The following is a 24,943-nucleotide window of genomic DNA, read 5'->3' as shown; positions in this document are numbered from 1 at the left end:
AGACAGTTGAAGGAGTACGCCATGTAAGGTAGGAAAGATCGTAGGTGTAGTTTATTCATCTGGACTTTCTAACTCGGAACCCATGCTCAAGCTAGCGGTTAGCGTCTTCCACTGGTAAGTCATAAGAGTGGGCGAGGCTTCACGGTATTAGAATACAACACTTTGCAATTCACACTGAACTACGGGAGAGCACATGAACATTTTGGAAGTCATACCTTTAACGTGATGGTACCGTCTGCAATGTCGTTGTTCCTTCCTTAGGGAGCGTTCGGAAATTAAATCTGACGTCCTACCGCGACTCTGAGAGTGCGTGTGTTCCGCACATTCCAACTCCGTTTTGAGTTTCCGAACGTTGCCGATTGTAGGAGCAAAGCTGCGCCAGCGTACATTCGTGTTGTTTCGTTCAGAGGAACGAATCTTTTTCGTGAACGAACTGAAGTGAATCAGTTTAGGAAATTATTCTTTCTTTCAGTTTGGCCGCCGTGAGGCAAGCGAGCCAGCTGGGAGGAGCGGAAACGGAACTGCTGAAGCGTTCTGTCACTCACTTCTGAATCTTCGGCGAATGACCAATGAGCAGGCAGCGTGCAAGCGGGGGGCGGGAGTTCAAGAAACGTCCTGCCGTGTGATTTGCGATTCGCCAGCGTTGTCACTCACTTCGGTCCCAGAGACGGCAGCAGCAGGCCAGTCAGCGATCTACAGAAGAGGTTGGTCATGCGCAAGAGACAGACTGTCTCTATGTCCTCTCTCCCTCTGAAAGCTACGCTAAGTGCGTGCGTGCGCAAAACAGCGGGCAGGGTTGATTTTATTTCTGTAATTCATGGAAAGCACTTTGAGACGTGTATGAAAAGCGCTGTATAAAGTTTGATTTATAATAAAGTGTCACTGCTCTCACAGCTGAGTTAAATATGTTAGGTGGAGGGGGGGGCATGTGACGGAAGAAACAGCTGCTTTTGTGAGTAGCCCATCAAGACTGCCAAGTATGCATAACATTTGGATATCATGATATTCTTGGTACAAGTACACTTAAAACACTCCTATGCTTTTCGGCGTGACTTGTACTTTATTCTATACTTTGGGTTACTTTTCTAATTGTTCTGTGCTGTGATTTAAATATCACAACAGATCTCAACCTATCAGAATCAGAATCATCTTTATTTGCCAAGTATGTCCAAAACACACAAGGAATTTGTCTCCGATAGTTGGAGCCGCTCTAGTACAACAGACAGTCAATTTACAGAACACTTTGGAGACATAAAGACATTGACAAAAAACAACAACAAACAACAATTGTGCAAAAAGATGCAGAGTCCTCAGTTCGAATGGCTAATATCGCAATAGTCCGGTGCAATCAAATGGTTTTGTGTCACAAACTAAGCTGTTTCCGTTTAATACAGATAAAAGGAGCGCTGCCATGATAGGGAAGAGAGGGAACGGGAGATGAGAAGAGCACATGCTCAATTATTTTAAGCGTCTCCACTGCACCACCCCCAGCGCCATTCCATTGTGAGATTTTTCTCCAAAGCCTGCTTCCCCTCCTTGGAGTGCCACCCGAGGAAAAAGAAAATGCCAAATTTCAGCTTTATAAATTATTACACGACATGTCACAGAACTAATTTGATTGAATGAGTGACATTCGTTGCAGGAAATGAAGCCGGGTTTGTGTTATCACTTGATGTTGATTTAATTTCTACATTTTCCTCTTTTGTGTCAAGTGTGATAAAATAAATGCACTCTCTTTTACTTAATGCTCTTCTTGATTTATTTTCAAACTAAGACAGTTAACACATACAGTCACAAACTTGTCAACAGCGTTCCAAATATTTGGCCAAGACTGGGCCGAGTTTGGTGCAGCCCCTAAACATTTGACACGTGGCCTCAAATATGTCTCCCATCCACATCACATTTAGAGGGCAAAATGACAAATTTGTGCTTAAAGGCTGCATTGGTGGATTTTTAAAATGGACACATGGGCCAGGTTATTTGTTCATGAGGTAAAATGAGCTACAATTAAATAGTTGTAATTTATTAATAATCATTTGCTTCATGATTTCATTACAATAAAACAACCGATGTAATTGGATAAATGCAAAGTGGATAAAGCGGATTGTGAAATTGTTTATTCAACAAATATTCCTTCCTGTTTATCTATTTATAATTATTGAAATAGACAAAACATTGTCTAATGTACCTGTATTTCAACGAATTAATATTCACCCAAAGAACCAATTTAATGACAAATGAAGCCAAAATAAATAAAATGGAAAATCCATCTACCCATTTTAGGAATGTTTGTTTGTGACTCATGAAAATGCCAATGCTTGGCGGGCCAGATTAAATAGCGATGGTCCCCTGTATAGTGAGTACATGACAGTGATATTTGCTTTTATTGTGCCATTCATGATATTGTGCTGTGTATATTTGCCATACGGAAGGAAGCATTATTAGCTCACCATTAGTACGTTCTCTTATAGTTGTGGAACTCTGATCCAGAGTTAGCACGGGCTTTGATGACCATGTGCTTTCCATCTTGTGCTCCACAGCAGAGAGGAAGATCCCATCGCTCCTCACACCTTGGCGATTTCCTTCCACTCCTCTGTGGTGGGCACTCCCTCACAAAGCAGTCCCAAATGGCTGTTGCCACATCAGGGACTATCATGGAGACCGTGGAGACCCCTAACACGAAAACTGTTGGCGATGGTCCTAAATCAGTCCCCTGTGACAAAGTATCTGCAGGACAAAAAGATATTAGATCTTATTGAGTTGTATTGAAGATAATGTAGCTCAAACGTTAAACTCATTGCAGTTCAGGCACCACATACTGCCTGATTTGATGTCAAAGTGGCCGGGCAACTCAAATTACATCATACTTAATACTATATAATAAAAGTTGAGTTTCTTTCTTTTAATGTAAAAATAAACAAGTACATGATGTAAATTGTTAAATTTAATTGCTATTTTTAAAAATTATTGTACAAAATAACCAGCATTCTTAAGAGAAATTTGCTTCAGATCCCAGTGATTGTATTTTAAAGCACAATAGTTCACAAAATTGTCCTTATTCCCCACCACCACGTCGTCAACATCTATCTTTTCACTTTCAAATTCATCCTGTGGGCCGGTTTTGGCCCGCAACCCGTATGTTTGACACCACTGCTGTAGATTGCGGTCTACATAAAGACTGTCGCAGTTGTCAGCGGCTGATTTATTGATTTGGCTGTAAAGCTGCTGTCATCAATAATAAGAATTCCTGTGACTTTATACAGTGTTAAAGTTAGAGCTGCCAAGCCGAAAAAATTCACTTCCAGAACATTTTGTCCAAATTTGGGAGAATTTTTAAGACTGTGTCAAGAACATTACCGCTTGACGGTTATTGCAGTGTATTATGTAATAGAATAAAAAAAGATTATTCTGCAGAATGTTCAATTACAAAACTACTACTCTGTAATCATAATCGTTAATAACAAAGTATGGCTTTATAATAATAATAGTTAATGAATGATGGCTTCAATATTTATCCATCCATCCATTTTCTGAGCCGCTTCTCCTCACTAGGGTCGCGGGCGTGCTGGAGCTTATCCCAGCTGTCATCGGGCAGGAGGCGGGGTACACCCTGAACTGGTTGCCAGCCAATCGCAGGGCACATACAAACAAACAACCATCCGCACTCACATTCACACCTACGGGCAATTTAGAGTCTCCAATTAATGCATGTTTTTGGGATGTGGGAGGAAACCGGAGTGCCCGGAGAAAACCCACGCAGGCACGGGGAGAACATGCAAACTCCACACAGGCGGGGCCGGGGATTGAACCCAGGTCCTCAGAACTGTGAGGCTGACGCACTAACCAGTCGTCCACCATGCCTTCAATATTTATATTATAAAATAAATAATATGATTAAGTGGAGAGTGACATGAGTGATGTGTGTCATCACAAATATCCAACCGCTTATCCTTACGAGGGTAAAGGGTGTGCTGGAGCCTATCCCCGCCGACTCTGGGAGAGAGGCAGGGTACACCCTGAACTGGTTGCCAGCCAATCGCAGGGCACACATAAACAATCAACCAGTCGTACTCACATTCACATCTACGGGCAATTTAGAGTCTTTAATCAACCTACCATGCATGTTTTTGGAATGTGGGAGGAAACCGGAGTACCTGGAGAAACCCCATGCAGGCACGGGGACAGCATGCAAACTCCAAGTCAAATGGTGAACTACTAAGGCAGCCTGACTAGTTAATTAATTTATATAAATTTCAGGACTCATTGAGCATGGACACTTCAAACGTACGTCGCTGTAATATGCTTCAATTTGGTGGCAAACCGCAGTCCGGCTGCTGCGAGCTGCACAGAGACACAGGCTCACCCAGCATCGGACCTCTCTTCCTCGATCCAGCAGCAGCAGCTGGGCACCGTCCGCCCCCCGCACGAATTGAAGCATTTTACAAAGCCATTGTTCTTGGCAGCATTATGCAGTTAATTTGACAATATTTTGATACATTTATTCACATCAAAATCCGTTGATAATGTAACGGACATGCTCTCACCAGATGGCACCGTGACCCCCAATCTCGGACTGGGACTGCTCCCCTGCCGAGACAGACGGTCACGGGGATGCCTGGTTTATCGCACACGGACGCTAAATGAATTACCAGCCAGTCTGAAGGAGCTCATCAAAAGCAGATACTTTAAATTAATTACCAGTTACTCCAGAAACCTGGGCTCCCAGTCATCAGAAGACCCTCTGTGTGTGCAGGACTTAAGATACCGACCCAAAAAGTTTGAAAATCCACTGGTCCTGCATGCCAAAAGTTCAAAGGACCATTTGCCCTTTGAAATGCAACTCAAGACCTCTGTGACAATTGATGGAGCCCAGCGACACCCACTGGCGGTGGAGGTTTACTGCCAACGGCAACAACACTCGGGACCAACCTCACCGGATTTGAATGTTGTGTGACATTTTAAGAACTTTGCATGAACGCTCCCAGTGTCTACCACCACCACATCACTAGTGATTGTATTTCTCAGAATTTGAATATCTGCTGGTAAAATTGTTTGCCAACCGAATATGCTTGTGTTTATCTCAAGACAAACACAGAAATGTTATACAAACAAACAGTAAGTGTTATTAGCCACTACTTAAGGTTGCAACACTCCTTGCATGGATTAAACAGGCGTGACAATGCAAAGCTGGAAACCGGTTTCGTTATCTTAGATCCAATAATTAATCTTTTACTCCCACGGGATTAAAACCACAAATAATCCTGGTTATTAAAAAAGTAGTATAAAGAGGTGCTCTGTCTTCCTTTTGGGGGCACTCCCTCCCTCTCTCGCTCTTGTGCATAGAAGGCCGATGCTCATTTTGTCCTGGCGCACTCACTCTCACTCGCTCGACCACCTTGCCGAAAACTGGCTCAGCCAGGAAGCCCCACCTCTCACCACAAGGTGGCGAGGACACATCAGACCTTCCCCCCACCGCAGGGAACCCTGCCAGCGCCCCGAGCTACCCGTGCAGGTGCTTGTGCAGCTCATGGACAAAGCTCCGTTGGGAAGGGAACAGGTGGCGGACTTCTGCTCCGAGTCTTGCGACCAGCGCCACTCACAGGCTTCGGCCGCCCTGCACTTCGAACTCTTTCTCTTGCTTTTTCTTTTTTTTTTTCCCCTTCTTTTTCCGTCAAATCCACCTGTTCCCCGTACGTACTGGACCGACCAAACATTCAGGAGATCGACCAGCCTGCCTAAATTGTGCTCCACGCAACGTAAGTCCAACTGGGCGGTCTACTAAAGTACAGATTGGTGCATATTTGGGTTTAAATTAACGGGAACAGGAACCCCCAGCTCTATGCATTGTCACCGCACATGCTCATTCCACCCTCACATTACAAGTTCAGCTTCCTTTACCAATGTTTCTGTCCTTTGTTTTGCTTTTCTTTGCATTTTTCCCTCGTAGGTTCCCCTGTTAGATTTCATTAAACTTTCTATAAAAATCCACTACCTGCATCATTTGTGTGTTTGAATCAGATAAAAGACCTCTGGTTATCGAGAACTCTTATCTAATTCCTGTAGCAACCTTCAGATTACGAGACATAGAGGTTTTTCATCACTTTGTCCTGAAGTTTTACACATCTAAAAAGAGACGTGGTGCCCCTTTACGAGATAAAATAATTTGATTTTAACATTGAAACTGAAAATCATGCTAAACCGGAAGTAACACAGGCGTCGTTTCCGTCTTATTATTTTCTCCTAAATTAATTATGTTTTTATCCAAACCAATATACCAGAATCAGAATCATCTTTATTTGCCAAGGATGTCCAAAAACACACAAGGAATTTGTCTCCGGTAATTGGAGCCGCTCTAGTACGACAACAGACAGTCAATTGACAGAGAACACTTTTGAGACATAAAGACATTGAGGAAAACAGTCACTGGGCAATAAAGGGTTGCTAGTTATCTGGTAATTCCGGTACATTTATTTATTTTTTGACAATTGTCCAAAGGATGCAGAGTCCTCTAGCACTTAGAACAGTTCGAATGACTAATATTGCAATAGTCCGGTGCAATAACAATTGTGCAAAGGGCGCCAAGACTTCAAGCAAGTAGTACGATAGTCTGGGACAATGTTGATTGTGCAAATGTTGCAGATACTCCTCAGTCAGTGTGCAAATGGAGCAGATGCTACTCTGGCGTGTGGCCAGTATTGGTCAACAACAGATATGCAAATAGTGCAGCGTGGTGAGACTACTACAGTGAGTGCACGAGTTAATATATAATTGGCCCCACAGAAATGTGACAACAAACTCAAGACAAAAGACAAAAAATTGCCAGCATGTTGCAATGGAATTGTAGGTTAGGTGTTTAATAAGTTGATTGCAAGAGGGAAGAAGCTGTTGGAATGTCTGCTAATTCTAGTTTGCATTAATCGGTAGAGCTTCAGGCAATGACGGATATTCCACAGAGTTTTATAATAATTTCTGGTCTGAACTCGAACCACTATTTTTCAGAACGGTGACAGAGATAAAAGATAAAGGCCTAATTTAAAGCCATATGAACACAGCCACAATAAAACTATAAGTGAAACCAGGGAAAGACCCCATTCTTTCAGTTAAGTATCGACCACTGTCACTAAATACAGACATCAAAATCATTTCTAAGGCTTTAGCCAACAGCACCAAACTTTCAGACCTCTTATTTATCAGCACAAGTCTCAAACACCACCATTATTTGAAGAATCCAATTATTGCAGGCACTTTATCATCTTGGTGGAAAAATCTATAAACCACACAATGTCAGTCAGCACCATTCCTCCCCAATCTGGAACAATCCGATTTTGAGATTAACAAAATACCCCTTTACTGCAGCACATGGTAACAAAGTAGAATTGATCACCTACATCACTTATTCAAAAATAATGCCTTCATGTCATGTGAAATCTTATTTCAAGAATTTCAAATTAGAGGTGGTAACTGCCTTCAATACTATAAAGAACAGCAATCCTAAAAAGACTCCCAACACACGTGAATACTTTAGAACAACCCGTTTTTGTTCAGAAAATAGTGGAACTAATCACACAAAACAAAAAACGAATTTCAAAAATATACAAATTAATCTCATGTACAACTTCAATACACTTACCAATCGCAAAATGGGGAAAAAGACGTCAGTGTCTGCTGACAATGAATACTGGTTACAAATCTGCAGAAGTACATTCCCAATGACAAAAAAACATTAATAATTAACAGCTAATCCAGTTAAAAGTACTCCATAGATCACACATTACGCAATATATTATGCATAAAATTGGCTATTCAAAATCAAACGGATCCACTCATTGTACTGAAAACACTGCAGACACTTACTTTCACACTCTTTGGCATTGTACACCTGGTCACTAATTAGTTGCACTAAACTCTCTACAGTTTTGAACTGTAGGATTCCAATTTCTCCAAATCTTTGTCTACTGGTTGATTTAAAAGGTATAGCGCTTCCAAATTAACATGCTCAACCAATACTTACAATTTCAGCAAGCGCAAAAAAAAAGAAAAAAGTTTAAACAGGAAAGATTAAGACGCTATAAACATTAACCAATGGCAAAATCTTGTCATAGAGTATACAGTGTGTCACCATGTTTCTCACTAAATATATTTCCAAAGGTGCTATTGACATGAAAATGTCACCAGATGTTGGGAACAACCCAAGTAATCCATACATACAAATAAGATGATAAATTAAGTAATGTGTAATTATGTGCTATGAGACAGAGAAAAAGTATTGAAAACACCGACTGGCATTTATTTAATACTTTGGACAAAAGCCTTTGTTTGCAATGACAGCTTCAAGACGCCTCCTATATGGAGTAACTAGTCGCATGCATTGCTCTGGGGTGATTTTGGCCGATTCCTCCACACAAGCAGTCTTCAAATGTTGAAAGCTCCGTGGGCTTCTTTTATGGACCTTGAGTTTCAGTTCTTTCCATAGATTTTAGATTGGATTTAAGTCAGGTGATTGACTGGGCTAGTCTTTCAAACTAATTGAGAATTTCCTTGGCAGTATGTTGTGGTCCACCCTCGTTTCATTTTCACCATCCTCGTAGATGGCAGCAGATTTTTGTCAAGAATGTCTCAGTACATATACCTATTCATCCTTCCTTCAACAATGTGAAGTTTACCAGTACGATTTGCTGAAAAGCATCCCCACACCATCATGTTCCCAACTCCGAACTTCACTGTTGGTATGGTGTTTTTAGGGTGATGTGCGGTGCCATTTCTACTCCAAACGTGGCATCCAATTATGGCATTATGGCATCCAAACAGTTCAATTTTGCTCTCATCTGACCAGACTATATTCTCCCAGTCTTTAACTGGCTTGTCCAAATGGTGTTCAGCAAACTTTAAACAAGCTTTGACATGCTTTTTTTTTTCCAGCAATGGGGTCTTGCGTGGTGAGCGTGCATACAGGCCATGGCTGTACATTACTCACTGTTTTCCTTGTGACAACATCCCTCCATCCATTTTCTGAGCCGCTTCTCCTCACTAGGGTCGTGGGCGTGCTGGAGCCCATCCCAGCTATCATCGGGCAGGAGGCGGGGCACACCCTGAACTGGTTGCCAGCCAATCCCAGGGCACATACAAACAAACAACCATTCACACTCACAGTCACACCTACGGGCAATTTAGAGCCTCCACTTAATGCATGTTTTTGGGATGTGGGAGGAAACCGGAGTGCCCGGAGAAAACCCACGCAGGCACGGGGAGAACATACAAACTTCACACAGGCGGGGCCGGGGATTGAACCCCGGTCCTCAGAACTGTGAGGGTGACGCTCTAACCAGTCGGCCACCGTCCCGCCCCTTGTGACAAGGGTACCTGCTAATTTCAGGGGCCTCATGTACAAAGACGTGGATTTCATACGCACAAAAATATTCAGATGTATGAAACTCTGCGTACTCATGAATCCAAGCACATTTCATTTCATTCACTATACTGTATTAATATTCACTATACTGTATGAACAGTCACTATACTCTATTCATTTAATATTTTAAGGATGCTGCGATTGGCTGGCAAGCAGTTCAGGGTGTACCCCGCCTCCTGCCCGATGATAGCTGGGATAGGCGCCAGCACGCCCGCGACCCTAGTGAGGAGAAGCGGCTCAGAAAATGGATGGATGGATTTTAAGGATATATTATCTATATTGTCGACTTGTGTCCCTTGAGTAATTTTCTTAATCCGGTTTGCCACAAACAGGAACTTCTATATCTATCTACTTACTACTTTTACCGACTCTCTCTATATTCCCAAATTTAATGTAGCATAGACTGGTTGACATCCTAATGTAATCACAAAGGTGATTTTACATTACAAATATGCTCGTCCCTCATTACTTCACTTTATTATCCTTAATTAAAGTCTTCCGACCGCTTATTTGTGTGCCACTCCGTAAACACGACAAATGACTCCCTCTGACACGCAAGTTAACACATCTTTCATTACTTTGCAACATATGTCAAAGGTCTTCTTCTAGAAACAAACAAGACCAGAGCCACCGTATGAATAATTTACTTCTCACGATCTTCTATCATTTCAAGTGCTCTCTAAGCAATACATTTCAAATCCCCCCTTTCAGACCTTCAAAAACTCCTTTCACGAAGCAAATTCCCCATTTACACGCAATTTTAGCCACATCCATTCCACCCGTTGAAAACATTTCGCCAGCTAGCTACGACTGCTGTCTCGCCGCGCACACTCATGAAATCCCGCACGTGCACAACTTGTGATTCACTCCACTTATTATTCTCCACATCACGCTCATACCGTACACTCCATACCTCATTCAGACAGCACCTTCCATGCCATTCATTCAAACTCCGTGTGCAGCCCGAAGCGGACCGGAAACGCCTCGACCTACATCGGCCCCCTCCGACCGGGTGGTAAAGGCAGCATAACACAGCCGCGGCTCCACAAAAGAGTTAACAGCTTCCTTTATCCAAACACCTAAGCGTTTTCTGACGGAAAATTTAGCAGAGCCGCGATTGGTCCGCTCTGCTAACCTGGAAGTAGAAAGCCACGACGCAACTCTGGCGTGATCACATCCGCCCCTCACACGAGTTAATTTATCTTCTAGTATATCGAGTGCATACCGATGTATACACAATATATATACATTATTCATTTATATAATAAATATAATGTGTACCCTTTAAAGCGCTTTATACATATTTACATATATATATTAATAATTATATTTATTATAGTTCTAGGTTTTTCTTTATATTGTGAACACAGTTAATAAGTTGTATACTCATATCATTCACACTTAGTCCACGTCCTGCGAGCCTCTTTTTTCCCCAAATAGAGCTCCCATAATTTGTTACTTAATTTCCTCACAACTTGATGACGCTCAGCCTCGGATTAGTGTAAATGAATAAACGACTGTGAGTTGAACCCTCGTATCCATAAACACAACAACGACTCCACCTCGGCCCTGCCTTAAATATGTATGCCGCTGCCTTATCCTCTCCGAAAGCGTCGTTGTGATTACTTCATCCCAATAACCGTGTGAGCTAGCTTCGGAGACCTCACATGGACCTCTGACGTCACTTCTCTCACAGACTACGCTTTCAAACTCATTCTGCTAGGTTGTAACCTGGCCAGGTTGTATTCAAATAGTAACTAAAGACAATGGGCTATTGTACTCACAGGGTGACGTGACTTGCAAATATACCGCCTGACTGACATCAAGCGGTTATGCAATCTCAAACATTCGCATGAATGCATCCGTTCTGAAGCCAAGCCCACGCACCCTGTCAAGCATTCTACCAGTAACACTTTGTTTCCTTTGTCGGAAACTCGCGTGTCTTTCCATGCATCCAGGTGGGCCATCCCCTCTTTCTCAATGAAACTCTTACTTTTAAACTTAAACCATAACAAATTTGGACAAAGAATTCAAAGCTCCACTCGACACAGACCCCTCCACACTACTCACATTCTGCCACAAACTGCTACCGCTTTCGGCGACACCGCGCGGCCGCCAGCTACACACGTGAGAAGACGCTCACCTTATAGCCGACGGGTACCCTCGTCGGCCCCGCGGTGAAGTCGACTGGCAGCCACAACAAAGATGATCCTGTTCGTGACGCAATTTGAGGTGGATTTCCGGGTATGAAAAAGCGTGCATGTCGAGTGGAAGCAAAGAATACTCAGAGACACAGGCGGTTGGGCTAAATCAGGTTTATTGAACAAGCTTTTGTGTCTTAACAGCTGTTTTCATGGTCAGATTTGCTATCAGCCCACCCCCGAAAAATGTTGGTCATGAGCTTATAATGAATCGCATCTATGGGTGTACTCTTAAGTAGCACCCCTAGGCCTGATTGGTTCACTAAGGTTTAAATTTTACAGCTACTTCCTCCTACCTATACTTGGTGTCACTGAGCCTGGATGGAGTTGACCCACCAAATGGCGATCGTCACCTTTGATGTTACACAAACAGACCCCGTTTATGGCTCGATTCATAGTTTACCAGGGGATGTAATGCCCAGTAAAGTGCAGGGGAGATCTATCGATAAGCTTTTGGTCTCAGGAATGCAATTGTCCTCTTTGAAGCTTAAAGTTGAAAAAGAAATTGCTGTAGCAGTCAACACCTCTGCAGGCATCCCGCTACACTGTGAAAATGTCTCTTAGAGTGCTTACAACCCCAATTCCAATGAAGTTGGGACATTGTGTTAAACATAAATAAAAACAGAATACAATGATTTGCAAATCACGTGGGACCTATATTTAATTGAATACACTAAAAAGACAAGGTATTTAATGTTCAAACTGATAAACTTTATTGTTTTTAGCAAATAATGATTAACTTGGAATTTTATGGCTGCAACATGTTCCAAAAAAGCTGGGATAGGGTCATGTTTACCACTGTGTTACATCACCTTTTCTTTTAACAACATTCAATAAACGTTTGGGAACTGAGGACACTAATTGTTGAAGCTTTGTAGGTGGAATTCTTTCCCATTCTTGCTTGATGTAAAGCTTCAGCTGTTCAACAGTCCGGGGTCTTCATTGTCGTATTTTACGCTTCATAATGCGCCACACATTTTCAATGGGAGACAGGTCTGGACTGCAGGCAGGCGAGTCTAGTACCCGGACTCTTTTACTACGAAGCCACGCTGTTGTAACACGTGCAGAAGGTGGTTTGGCATTGTCTTGCTGAAATTAGCAGGGTCGTCCATGAAAAAGACGTTGCTTGGATGGCAGCATGTGTTTCTCCAAAACCTGTATGTACCTTTCAGCATTAATGGTGCCTTCACAGATGTGTAAGTTACCCATGCCATTGACACTAACACAGCCCCATACCATCACAGATGCTGGCTTTTGAACTTTGCGTCCATAACAGTCCGGATGGTTCTTTTCCTCTTTGGCGCGGAGGACATGACGTCCACAATTTCCAAAAACAACTTGAAATGTGGACCCGTCGGACCACAGAACACTTTTCCACTTTGCATTAGTCACTTTGCATTATTCAATCATGAATAATTTACATCCCTTAAAAGTTATATAATTAATTAGCGATATGTAATTCTGTGAATTAATGACCATTTTTCCAGAAGAGCATTTGTGAGGTTACACACTGATGTTGGATAAGAAGGCCTGGCTCTCAGTCTCTGCTCTAATTCATTCAAAAGTGTTCTTTAGGGTTGAGGTCAGGATTGTGCAGGGCAGTCAAGTTCATCTTTATGTCTCCAAAGTGTTCTCTGTCAATTGACTGTGTGTTGTCATACGAGAGCGACTCCAACTACTGGAGACAAATTCCTTGTGTGTTTTTGGACATACTTGGCAAATAAAGATGATTCTGATTCTGATCCACATCAGACTCTCTCATCCACGTCTTTATGAACCTTGATATGTGCACTGATGCACAGTCATGTTGGAACAGGAATGGGCCATCTCCAAAATGTTCCCACAAAGTTGGAAATATCCAAAATATTTGCCCCTGAGCTCCAGTGAAAGGAACTCTGAATGCTTCAACATATCAAGAGATTTTGGACAGCCAAACAGTTTGGGGATTACCCTGCCCTATTCCACCATTTCTGTGCAACAGTGCACAAAGCAAGATACATAAAGACATAGATGAGTGAATTTGGTATGGATGAACTTGACTCGCCTGTACAGAGTACTGCCCTCAACCCGATAGAACACCTTTGGGTTGATTTCAAGTGGACAGCAACGCAGGCCTTCTCGTTTAACATCAGTGTGTGACCACACAAATATGGTCCTGGAAGAATGGGCAAAAATTCCCATACACTCGCTCCTAAACCTTGTTGAAAGCCTTCCCACAAAAGTTAAGGCTGTTACAGCTCCAAAGGGAAGACCAACATCATATTAAACCATATGGATTTCAAATGGCAGATCACGTAAAATCATATGTGAGTCAAGGAGGGTGAGCAAATACTTATAGTGTATAAACATATACATACTGTATATTAGGCCAGGGCTCAAAGTTAACTTTTGAGAGCACTTGGTCGTGTCATACTTGAGCTTACTGTGTTCGGTCAAGCGCACTCAAATGTTTGCCCTCACGGTTATGGTTTTATCATGTTATTAATCTTATGGTATGATAATTATTGCAGTATTGTGGGAAATCTCACGGTATTGCAGGAAGGTAGACGGTACAGGTGGGGCGAAGAGAAAAAAGCAATAATACCGAAAAACCCATTTTTTTCTTACTCGCCAAGTCCCCTCTCTCTTTTTTTTAACCGGTCCTGTTCAGCTGCATGGCCATGCAGAATGATGGCTCTGTATGCCTTTTGTGCTAGAACAGTTTTGCTGTGCAACCGAGGAGTTTGAAATACTCCCTCTGCTTATTTTTTAATTATTCTGAGGTTTATTGAAAATGCAGCCGGACAGAAAAGGATTTTAGGGGACAGACAGAGGAACAGAACGGACAAGAGGAATAGGGGTGCAAACCACAGCAGAACAATAATTAGACAGTCTAGATATTTTTATATTGGTATGAATTCTGTGAATAAGTGGTCATGTCATGATATATCCTATATCCCTTTTTTTTCAACTGAAAGGCAATAATATTGGTCTAGTTTGAGGAGGTTGATCATTATATAGGAGTACTAGCAGTAACCGGCTACAATTAGTTTGCATGTTTCCTTTCATCTTCCATGCTTTTAAGCATTCGCTCGTTGCAATCACGCTATCATGACAACCTTTTTATCCCTGACATGTTTTAACTTTAGTGTGGTCTTTTCTGGCGCATAGCGGCCACCCAAGGGGTCCTAGTTGAGTCCTTGTCGGAGAAGTGGAAGTTCGCAAACAGACAAATTTGACTGTGATGGATCAAGCAATCTAAGTATCTTGTCTGCATTTATTTAGCTTTATGTTTAATGATAAAAAAAAAAAGAAAGACAATAAAGTTTGAGGGCGTTGATAATGGCGGTGACCGGCTATAATGAATGCATGTTTAAGACATCCACTGCAATTATGCTATCATAAAAACCTCTTCTGTACCCCGCATTTTCCAATTTAAGGAGTGTTCTGGAAGATATCTAGATGTTTGCCCAAAGGGGTCCTAGTTAGCAGCCTTATTCCTTACAAGGGTTCCCAAACTTTTTCTTAGGAAGGAAAATAGAAAACCCTCTCACCGAGGAACCCTGCCCCCTTTTTAACAAGATGTCTTTGTATAAGCATGCCATGAGGTTCATCTGTGTTAAAACATATTCACCTGTTTCTATTGGTAGTTACAGCTCAACATTGCACTGACATTTACATTTCAGAACTGTAAATATAAACCTATTCTTCTATCCATCCATCCATCCATCCATTTTCTGAGCCGCTTCTCCTCACTAGGGTCGCGGGCGTGCTGGAGCCTATCCCAGCTGTCATCGGGCAGGAGGCGGGGTACACCCTGAACTGGTTGCCAGCCAATCGCAGGGCACATCGAAACAAACAACCATTCGCACTCACAGTCATGCCTACGGGCAATTTAGAGTCTCCAATTAATGCATGTTTTTGGGATGTGGGAGGAAACCGGAGTGCCCGGAGAAAACCCACGCAGGCACGGGGAGAACATGCAAACTCCACACAGGCGGGGACGGGGATTGAACCCCGCACCTCAGAACTGTGAGGCTGACGCTCTAACCAGTCGGCCACCGTGCCGCCCTATTCTTCTAGCCTATGTAAATAAATATGATAAATGATACTCCAATTATTAAATAATTTTATCACTGAAGGGAATATAGAATACTTTATATTCTAATATGTAATTCTATATGTAATAGAATATAATATAGAGTTTCATGGTGTAACTAGTTTGGAAGAGCAAGGATGTGTATTGCAATACAATCAGATAGGGGGGTAGGAGATTATTGCAGGAAGGCCCCCCATCGGGGGGTATTTGGAGACAATAAGAAACAGATGTCAAGGAAGAAAGGAACTGCGGGGAGCCACTATAAACATTGAATGCAGGAATGTGGGCCGGAGTCTGGAGGCGACGTCTGGAGCCAGATCAGATGGTCATCATTCTGCAGAACAACGATGACGTCAGATTAGACCACGGACCAATCAGACGACAGCGATTCCATACTGGCCCGTTTGAAACATTGTATAAGTCTGAGGTAGAATCAGATAGTTTTGGTTTGACTACTTTATCTGCTAAGAATAAGATAGGGGTAGTTACGGACCCAGAGCTCTGCAAAATGTATAGACTCCGTCAGGAATAAATTGGTTGGTTTTTATACATTGTTGTGAACGTAGTTCTTTCACAAAAACGAGCACGCTTGGAACCACGGGAGTAATAGGAGATTTTAAACACAGGTTCCTTCATCACATATCCATTATAGTGTCATCGGAAATTTGAACAGAATTCTATTCCCCCCCCCCCTACAGAACTGGTGTGATGTTTGACTAGTACTGGTAACCATTATGGATCAACATCAGCTAATAGAGCTTTACTTTCATTTGGGGCTTAACTACAAACACATTCTCCAAATGCTGAGCTCCAAACACAGGATTGTTCTTAGTTTGAGGTCCCTCAAACGAATTGTGAAGAAGCCACCCAGAGACCGTTGTGGACTGTCAGGAAGGAGCTACAAGGGTCCTCAGAACTGTGAGGCAGATGTGCTAACCAGTCCTACACCGTGCCGCCTGTATATATTCGATTACATCATTATTAAATGTATTGTCACAAAATATTTAGCTGTAAACCACCATCAGGCATTAGCAGGCCGTGAGTTAATCAGTCAACATGTCAAGATCTACAACTGGTAATGAAAGGAGAATTTGAGTTTGTTGCTATTGTAGCGTATATTGGCGTTTGGATAAAATTTAAGAAATACATTCGTCGACGTTGAACGACTGCGTTCACTTCCGGGTTAGTCCTATTTACGTTTTTACCGTTAAAATCTAACTAATTTTGTCTCGTAAAGGGCAGCACGTCACTTTTTATATGTATAAAATGTAAGAAAAGCGACGATAAACTTTTTATCAGTCTCATAATCTAAAGGTTTCTACATTTTATGAAATAGTCCAAGTGACAGAGGTTTACTTACTAAAATCAAAACACACAAAACACAACAAGGAGGGGAATTTTATCGAATACTTAATGCCATCTACAAGGGATCTATAGGGAAACACACAGAGTCTAACTACAGGAAGAAAATAACACTAAGGGTAACGACTAGAGAAGATAGGACCGTGTGTTGCTGGACTAAAGTTGAAAACGTGAGCGTTGAAAGCGTTCAGTCCAAATGAGAGAGAAAGAGAGAGAGAGAGAGAGAGAGAGAGAGAGAGAGTGAGAGAGAGAGAACAAAGTGTTGCTACATTCTAGCAATGCTTGTTGTGCTGTACTCACGACCGTAGATCAGTTGGTCGGTGGGGATGGTCTTTCTCCGGACAGCTCGGAAGGAAAACGAAGCAGGTTTAGTTGAAGGAGAAAAAACGATGCAGAAAAATAAAACAAAAACAAAAGAGGCGGAAGAAGAAAAATTGTTGTCCCCTTGGGGTGCGCTCGTAACTTTCGTGCCGATGGACGTTATGGCGAGCCCAGCTCTTGCTCCCAGCGGCGTGACCGGTATGGGATGCCGGTAGTTGCTTGCTAAGGCTCCGGCGACAGATCACGACTACAAAAGCGATCGAAGCCGCATGGCCGGTTTCGTCGATCGAAACAGCGCCAGCTTGGTTGCGGTGGGTGATCGCGCGATGGTGGCAGGAGGACAACGGAAAAAAGGAAGGGGAGAGGGGCGGCGGCACGGCCGAACCGTGCTGAGGTCACCCAGAGCCAGCCCATGGAAAAAACAAGAGCCAGACACGAAAGAGAACAAGAGAGGCGAGATTCAAGTGTTAAATACCCAGGGGGCGTGTCTAAGGGACAGCGAATGTGGGAGACCACATCCATTGACTTGAATTTCAGTCTGCAACTTAGCCATAAGAGTGGTGTAAAAATCATATCTTAATATAAAATGTGTACTCTCACTCATAGATCAAGCATATAGATGTTTAAATTTTAGTCTTGGTAAATCAACTGTTTATGGTTCAATCATGCTGTTTGGGCTTCAAATCAAGACAAACAGTTCTCAAAGTCTCGCAGCTGCAACCGTAAAGTTGACACACTGACACAGACATCAAGGCAATCATTTGGAATATTTCTGCACAGTTCCTGAAATATCAAAACGGACATTTTATCTTCAGTTAAAAGCAACCATGAATGAAGTCCACGGGTTACAGTACTCTCAAATGCCAGTGGGTGGCACCTTGCATACATGTTCGAATATTAAGCAAATAGTTAATGGCTGGCGGCACGTGGAGGACTGGTTAGAGTGTCTGGCTCACAGTTCTGAGAACCGGGGTTCAATCCCCGGCCCCGACTGTGTGGAGTTTGCATGTTGCCTGTGTGGGTTTTTAATGTGCGTGCGAATGGTTGTTTGTTTATATGTGCCCTGCGATTGGCTGGCAACCAGTTCAGCCTCCTGCCCGATGATAGCTGGGAAAGGCTCCAGCACACCCACGACCCTTCTGAGGATAAGGGGCTCAAAAAACGGATGGATGGATAGTCCATTGCTGTATTTGCGTTCCGTTGTCGATCTGTCCCAGCTTGGTCTTCTCGGAGAGAGGATCCCCAACCTTTTGGCTGCTGTCAGTTCAAACGAAGAAAAGGACTCTTTGATGACTGTAAACCAAGATTTCGAGGGGACCTGCTAATTAATTTAGGGTCCACTTGACATACGCCAGGTCTCCTCTTACAGGCCATCTCCCAGCAGGGCAGCTTGGAAGAAAGCAGCTTATCAAGTTGTGGGGGAGCTTTTGGCAACTGGGTCAGAGTCAATACACTATAAATGTGTGTGGTAATTCAAAGTCGTTTAAAGAATAAAATCAATCGTCTTCTAAAAAAAGATAGAACTTTATGGCCTTAATTCTAAGCCGTATGTGTGGAGAAAACCAGGCACTGCTTATCACCTGTCCAATACAATACCAACAGTGAAGCATGGTGGTGGCAGAGTCATGCTGTGGGGGTGTTTTTCAGCTGCAGGGACAGGATGACTGGTTGCAATCGAAGGAAAGATTAATGTGGCCAAGTACAGGGATATCCTGGACGAAAACCTTCTCCAGAGTGCTCAGGACCTCAGACTCGGCTGAAGGTTCACCTTCCAACAAGACAATGACCGTAAACACACAACTAAAATAACGGAGTGGCTGGCTTCAAAACAACTCCGTGACTGTTCTTGAATGGCGCAGCCAGAGCCCTGACTTAAACCCAATTGAGCATCTCTGGAGAAACTTGACAATGGCTGTCCACAAACGTTCACCATCCAACCTGACAGAACTGGAGAGGATCTGCAAGGAGGAATGGCAGAGGATCCCCAAATCCAGCTGTGAGAAACTTGTTGCTTCCCTACCAAAAAGACTCATGGCTGTATTAGCTCAAAAGGGTGCTTCTACTAAATACTGAGCAAAGGTCTGAATACGTACGGCTTTGTGATATTTCAGTTTTTCTTTTTTAATAAATCTGCAAAAATTTCAACAATTCCGTTTTTTTCTGTCAATATGGGGTGCTGTGTGTACATTAATGAGGAAAAAATGAATTTAAATGATTTTAGAAAATGGCTGCAATAAAACAAAGGGAAAAATTTAAAGGGGTCTGAATACTTTCCGTACCCACTGTAGATAACCCAACTTTCAGCACAAGTGTATGTAACAATGTACGGGTATGAAAGTGCATAATCTGCCTAAAAAAAAAAGAAAAAGAAAAAAATCTGATCATACCATATTACATTATAGAAGACCAATAAACATTCTGGACAAGGCAGCTGCCAAACTGTCCGTCAGACATCAATATCTGGGCCTATCAAAGGGTTTTAACTATTTAAATAGAACAAATTCAGCTAATTTAACTTTTTTTTTTAACTTAGTAGTTTACTCAGTGTAGGAGCCACCTAGTTGTTGGGCAACTCCAGAACACAGCCACACGTATGGGACATTGGTCTCCTTGTAATCGGGTTCTCTGGCTCGAAGAATCGCACATAGATCTTCTGATCCACTAAAAGATCTGCACTTTTCAACAACAAAAATAAGATATTAGTTCCATATCACATACACCACCCACTCCACACTAGGCAACCCATGTGGCTGTCACCTCCAATTCACTCTCTCTAAATGTTGGCTTTGATAGCTCTATATCCATCAATTGACTGTATGTGTGCATGGAGCCACACTAAAACAAAGTTTTTAAAGGGCCTATATCATGCTATTTTAAGCACGTACTGTACAAAATAATACTTTTGGCACTATAGAGGACTCATTAAATATTAGTTTTCCTGATCAGTTGACGCAGTATCCTCATTGGCCAGTAGATGTCATGTGTACATCACACCGAGATTATATGCTTTGAGGAATGAGGCATTTTCAGAAAAATGTTGCCACTTGAAGCCTAAATGTCTGAATCAATACAAAATATAATCACTTGTTCCTCATCATACCACCCACTTTGTCTGAAAATTTGAGTCAAATCCATGCAGTACAATGATTTTTTTTCATACAGACCAACTGACAAACACCAGCAAAAACCTTATGTTCAACAATATTCAATATATTTAATGAGATAAAACAAATGACTGAATTACAATGAACTTGGTGTCAGGGTAAGGCCAGCATATACTTCATCCAGTCCTCCAAGTGGTAATTTCAGTTCCTTCAGTACACTGGACCAGTTTTTGTAATACACATGGAATCTTGAACATCTTCTTTATATCACCTCAAAGTTTTCTTCACATTCCCCTTATTGACAACAAATTTAACATCATGAGTGTCAAGGAAATCTATCCACGCCTCAGATCCAGCTACAGACAGATAATCATTGATTGCTTGTTCAGCCACTTCCTTTTCTTCAGAGGGAATTCTGTGTAAAATTGCCCAAAGCAGGTCATTTTCCATCAGTTCAAGGCTGAGACAATACAAATCAAAGGGCTTGGCCAATGCTGGGAAAATATTGAACCATGTTGTATCCCAGGACCATGACTTTAGCTAGGTTAACCCATTCGTCTTTCATGTCATGGCATCAGTATCTTCATTGTGCCTCCATGGGTGCATTTACTGAAGAATGTCACCCAGTGAGGCACGGTGTGGATTTAAGTGGATGAGACTTGGGATGGAGGTGGATTTTCCACTTCTAAGAGCTCCATGGGGACGGTGTCATCAAGGGGGTCATCAAGATCATAAGTGGCATAATCAGCAAAGGTATGTCTGAAGACAGAGTCCGTGTCAATAATGATAACTTGTTCATCGCCAATATTGTTCTCTGTTAAGAGTCCACCTACCACTCCCACAAGTTCCCTGTCCAAGGTAAGCTGTTTCCTCCAATACAGTCAAACTCTCAGGAGAGTTGTTGTGGTTCATCAAGAACATGATTAGTCGAGACACTTTTGCATGACCAATAGAGTCGGAATGTTTTCACCTTTCGCTTTTCATACTGCTCACCTAATGTTGTTTTTGGCTCAAGCATTTCTTCAGTGAAGTCTCACATTGAAAATTCCAAATTACTTTCCCTGCCTAGTTTAGATTTATTTTTCCAGATGGAAAATAGTATTTTGCCTGTTTCTATGAATTCTGACATTGCTGTATACTTTGGGCCTTTAAATGTCCTGTGCCTCCCGGTGTTCTTTTGAGGCATTAGAATTGCCAAACAGTTTTTTCACGCACTTATCTGTAAGGCCATTGTTGGATACCTACCTTTGTTTAATTTTTGAAATCAAAGATTCAGTTGCTTTGGATATGGTTCTGTTGGTTCCTTCAAACAAAACCACTTCGCTTCTGCAGTACTGATGTATTGCAATTCAGTCTCCAGTTTGGGGAACATATTCTGTCAGCTCCTGATCTGTCTTTGCATTGACAGCTTAGCAATCAATCTGAGAAAAAAGAACATTGGTAATTAAACAAGATAAAATACCTAAAGAGCATGATCAACAATTTTGAAACAATGAGCTACAGCCTGGAGAATAAAACGTGTTCGATACGGCCAGGTAGAAAAATGATTGACGAGGTGATTTTTGTGATCTAGCTGCCAGCAGATTTACCAGAGCTACAACGAGCCTTGGACATGAATGAGCTTGATATCTACTGAACAAATTTCCCACCATTCATGGCAACTACCACACCCAAAATAAGACAACTACTGTAGCTCTAGCTGTTTTCATGCAATATAAGAAACAATGCACAGTAAGGATGGCTGAGCCAGTGCCCCACTGCCGTTGATTCAGAATCTATACACAACCAGGACTCGCAAGAAGGCAGTCTACATCATGAAAAACACAACCAACCCTATGAACCACCTATTTGAACTGCTCCCATCTGGTAGGGGCAACCCTTTGGACGAGCGAACCTTTATTGCTCAGTGTTTTTCTGTTTTTTTTGTTTTTTTTTGTCAATGTCTTTATGTCTCCAAAGTGTTCTCTGTCAATTGACCGTCTGTTGTCGTACTAGAGCGGCTCCAATTACCGGAGACAAATTCCTTGTGTGTTTTTTGGACATACTTGGCAAATAAAGATGAATCTGATTCCAGCTATCTTTGGGCGAGAGATTCTGAAAGTACAAAAGAAAGAGATATAGACTGGCATCTACTGCAGTGGATGTGCAATTACACTTTATTCTAGTGCTGCAAATCATGTTCTTCAGGGTCTCACACGCCCTACTATTTGAGAAGCACTGTCTTCTCGCATTGTATATAACCCATACCTAATGTACGTTGTAGTTCACAAGACTGCCTTGCCACACATTGATTACAGAGATATTCACAAGCAACAGGTCAACTGTGGATGCACTCAATTACTACAGACTATTTATTTAATGTAAAGCAGTTTATATGTACAGTACTTCTTGCTTTACACTCTGTGTACTAGAGAGTCACCACCTGCCAAAAATAATTCTTTGTTTGTGCAAACTCATTTGGCCGAATATATCCGGATTACTGAGACTGAACCTTGCACGTTCGCAAACTCTAAACTTAAAAAAAAATTGCAATCAACCATATCACACTACACATATGAAGCAACAACATCGCCTTGAATATTCATCTCGATGAAATGACAAATGTTTACAGGGGATTAGATACCTTCTCCTCAATAAAGGTGGCAATGACATTATCATCTAACCTTCGGTGCTCTTGAAGGAATTTTTGAAAATTTGAATCCATCCTGTAAAACAAAGGTAAGGTTCCTGTCAAGCTCAACAATGCAAAAAATGACTGAATGTGCCCTGTGTGTATATTAGCACATCTGTAGTTCAATCTCTGGATTCCATGTTTGTAGTATAGGTTGCAGTTTAAAGTAGTCTATCACATGTAGCATTGGTTTCCCAATTCATGTAACTTTGTGTCATTTCTATATTTTCAGTAAATGATGACACACATTTTGTGGGTATTGGTATAATCATCATGATCATAATCATCAGACCACAGCCTACCTGCGATTTGTTACAATGGCTTACACTTGACAACCAGAGGACACTACAGCTTCATTGAATAACCGTGGCAAATTTTAGACAAGATGAAAAGTACTTTGAACTTGGCAATATGATTCTGCACATTTGTAAAAAGGGCATCTCACACGGACAAAATTCCTCAATCAAATGACTGTTTGTGAATGTAAATAGTTTCTATCGTTTCAGTAATTTACCACATGCATTATCTAGGTGTACCTTAGCCATAGAGCAGCGGTGTCAAACACATTTTTGTCATGGGCCACATCGCAGTTATGGTTCCACTCGGAGGGCCGTTATGGCTGCAAACCCATATGAATGTATGACTGCCTCGTAATATTACATACACACAAATTAATGGATAATTACTTTTGAAATCAAAAGCAAGTAAAAACTGTTTGTTCAGCTACAGTATGAATCAATTTTATTTTAAAATTGGGGTTGGTAACAAAAAAATGCTTGCAATATCTCTATTTTTAAAAGTGAACCCAATTTGGAATTTTGGTATTTTAGCAAGAAACAAAGTTGATGCACTCTCGCGGGCAACATAAAATGATGACGCGGGCCGGATCTGGCCCCCGGACCACCAGTTTGACACCTGTGCCAAAGAGTGTATGTTTTAGCATATTGTGGAGCACCTGAGCACAACCCAGTGGCCCAGTACAGCAGTAAATAACCCCAACAAATTATCCTGAAACAAAAAGTTGAATAACTGCAGATAAGATACTTACATTGATTGTGCAATCACAGACACATTTGTCTGTTTGCAAATTTCCACTTCTCTGGAAAGGACTCAACTCAACTAGTACCCATTTGGTGTAGCGATGGGCACGGCAGTTCTTTTGAGTGTACTGAATCATTCAAATCAGTTCTTTAAAAAGATTTGTTCCAAAAATGTGTTCACCGAATCGTTGAGTTCTTTTTCACAAAATCATTGTGAAATGCTTCCTCATTCAGTGAATGACCCATCCCTGAGGTTCACGTTCACTCAACACGTTCACCGAAGGACTATGCATTGTTGTTTGTTGTCACATATTGTAAACTAGGAAAGGCAGGGAGATTTATAAAAAAAAAAAAAAAAAACTGAAGCTAAATTTTCACCTACCTCTCTCTCTCTCTCTCTCAGCAAGCTCTCAAACACTCGGCTTCGGTTGTGACTCGTGAACATACGTGCTGAGAGCTCAGCGACCGAACATCCTTCCACGTCCCCTTGCGTCTAGCGAGGCTCACGACGGCCGGCGTGACTTATCTGCATCCCACCGCGGTGGACAGCCTCGCTGACACCAGCACCTGCCACCTGGGCTTCCTGCTCACTCCTCTTACTGTTATTGTTACCCGAGTAGTGGAAAGCGCCTTTGAGTGTCTTGAGAAGCGCTATATAAGTTTAATGTATTATTATTATTATTATTATGAAATTAAAAGCTTTAATAATCACATTATAGACACAGGGAATGATATGCATGTGTACGTATATACATTT

The 24,943-nt window shown here is 42.0% G+C and overlaps 2 long non-coding RNA genes across 4 annotated transcripts; both read right to left on the bottom strand.

The window, feature by feature from the left end:
- Positions 1–556: 556 nt before the first annotated feature.
- Positions 557–10,522, bottom strand: LOC133487821 (uncharacterized). 2 transcript variants are annotated; one of them, XR_009791459.1, is made up of 3 exons: positions 10,323–10,522; positions 2,451–2,727; positions 557–693 (listed from the first exon to the last, which is right to left on the bottom strand). It is a non-coding gene; the product is annotated as an uncharacterized LOC133487821 (long non-coding RNA). The 2 variants fall into 2 exon arrangements; XR_009791460.1 differs by lacking the exon at positions 557–693 and adding an exon at positions 722–1,535.
- A 1,892-nt stretch (positions 10,523–12,414) lies between these two features.
- LOC133487822 (uncharacterized) lies at positions 12,415–24,541 on the bottom strand. Of its 2 annotated transcripts, none has more exons than XR_009791461.1 (3): positions 23,099–24,541; positions 21,721–21,896; positions 12,415–16,022 (listed from the first exon to the last, which is right to left on the bottom strand). It is a non-coding gene; the product is annotated as an uncharacterized LOC133487822 (long non-coding RNA). The 2 variants fall into 2 exon arrangements; XR_009791462.1 differs by lacking the exon at positions 12,415–16,022 and adding an exon at positions 20,612–21,234.
- Positions 24,542–24,943: the final 402 nt, after the last annotated feature.

Source organism: Phyllopteryx taeniolatus, chromosome 13, assembly GCF_024500385.1.
Source record: "Phyllopteryx taeniolatus isolate TA_2022b chromosome 13, UOR_Ptae_1.2, whole genome shotgun sequence".
Lineage (NCBI taxonomy): Eukaryota > Metazoa > Chordata > Actinopteri > Syngnathiformes > Syngnathidae > Phyllopteryx > Phyllopteryx taeniolatus.
Note: the sequence above shows the minus strand (reverse complement) of the source record. Positions and strands in the feature narration are given on the sequence as shown.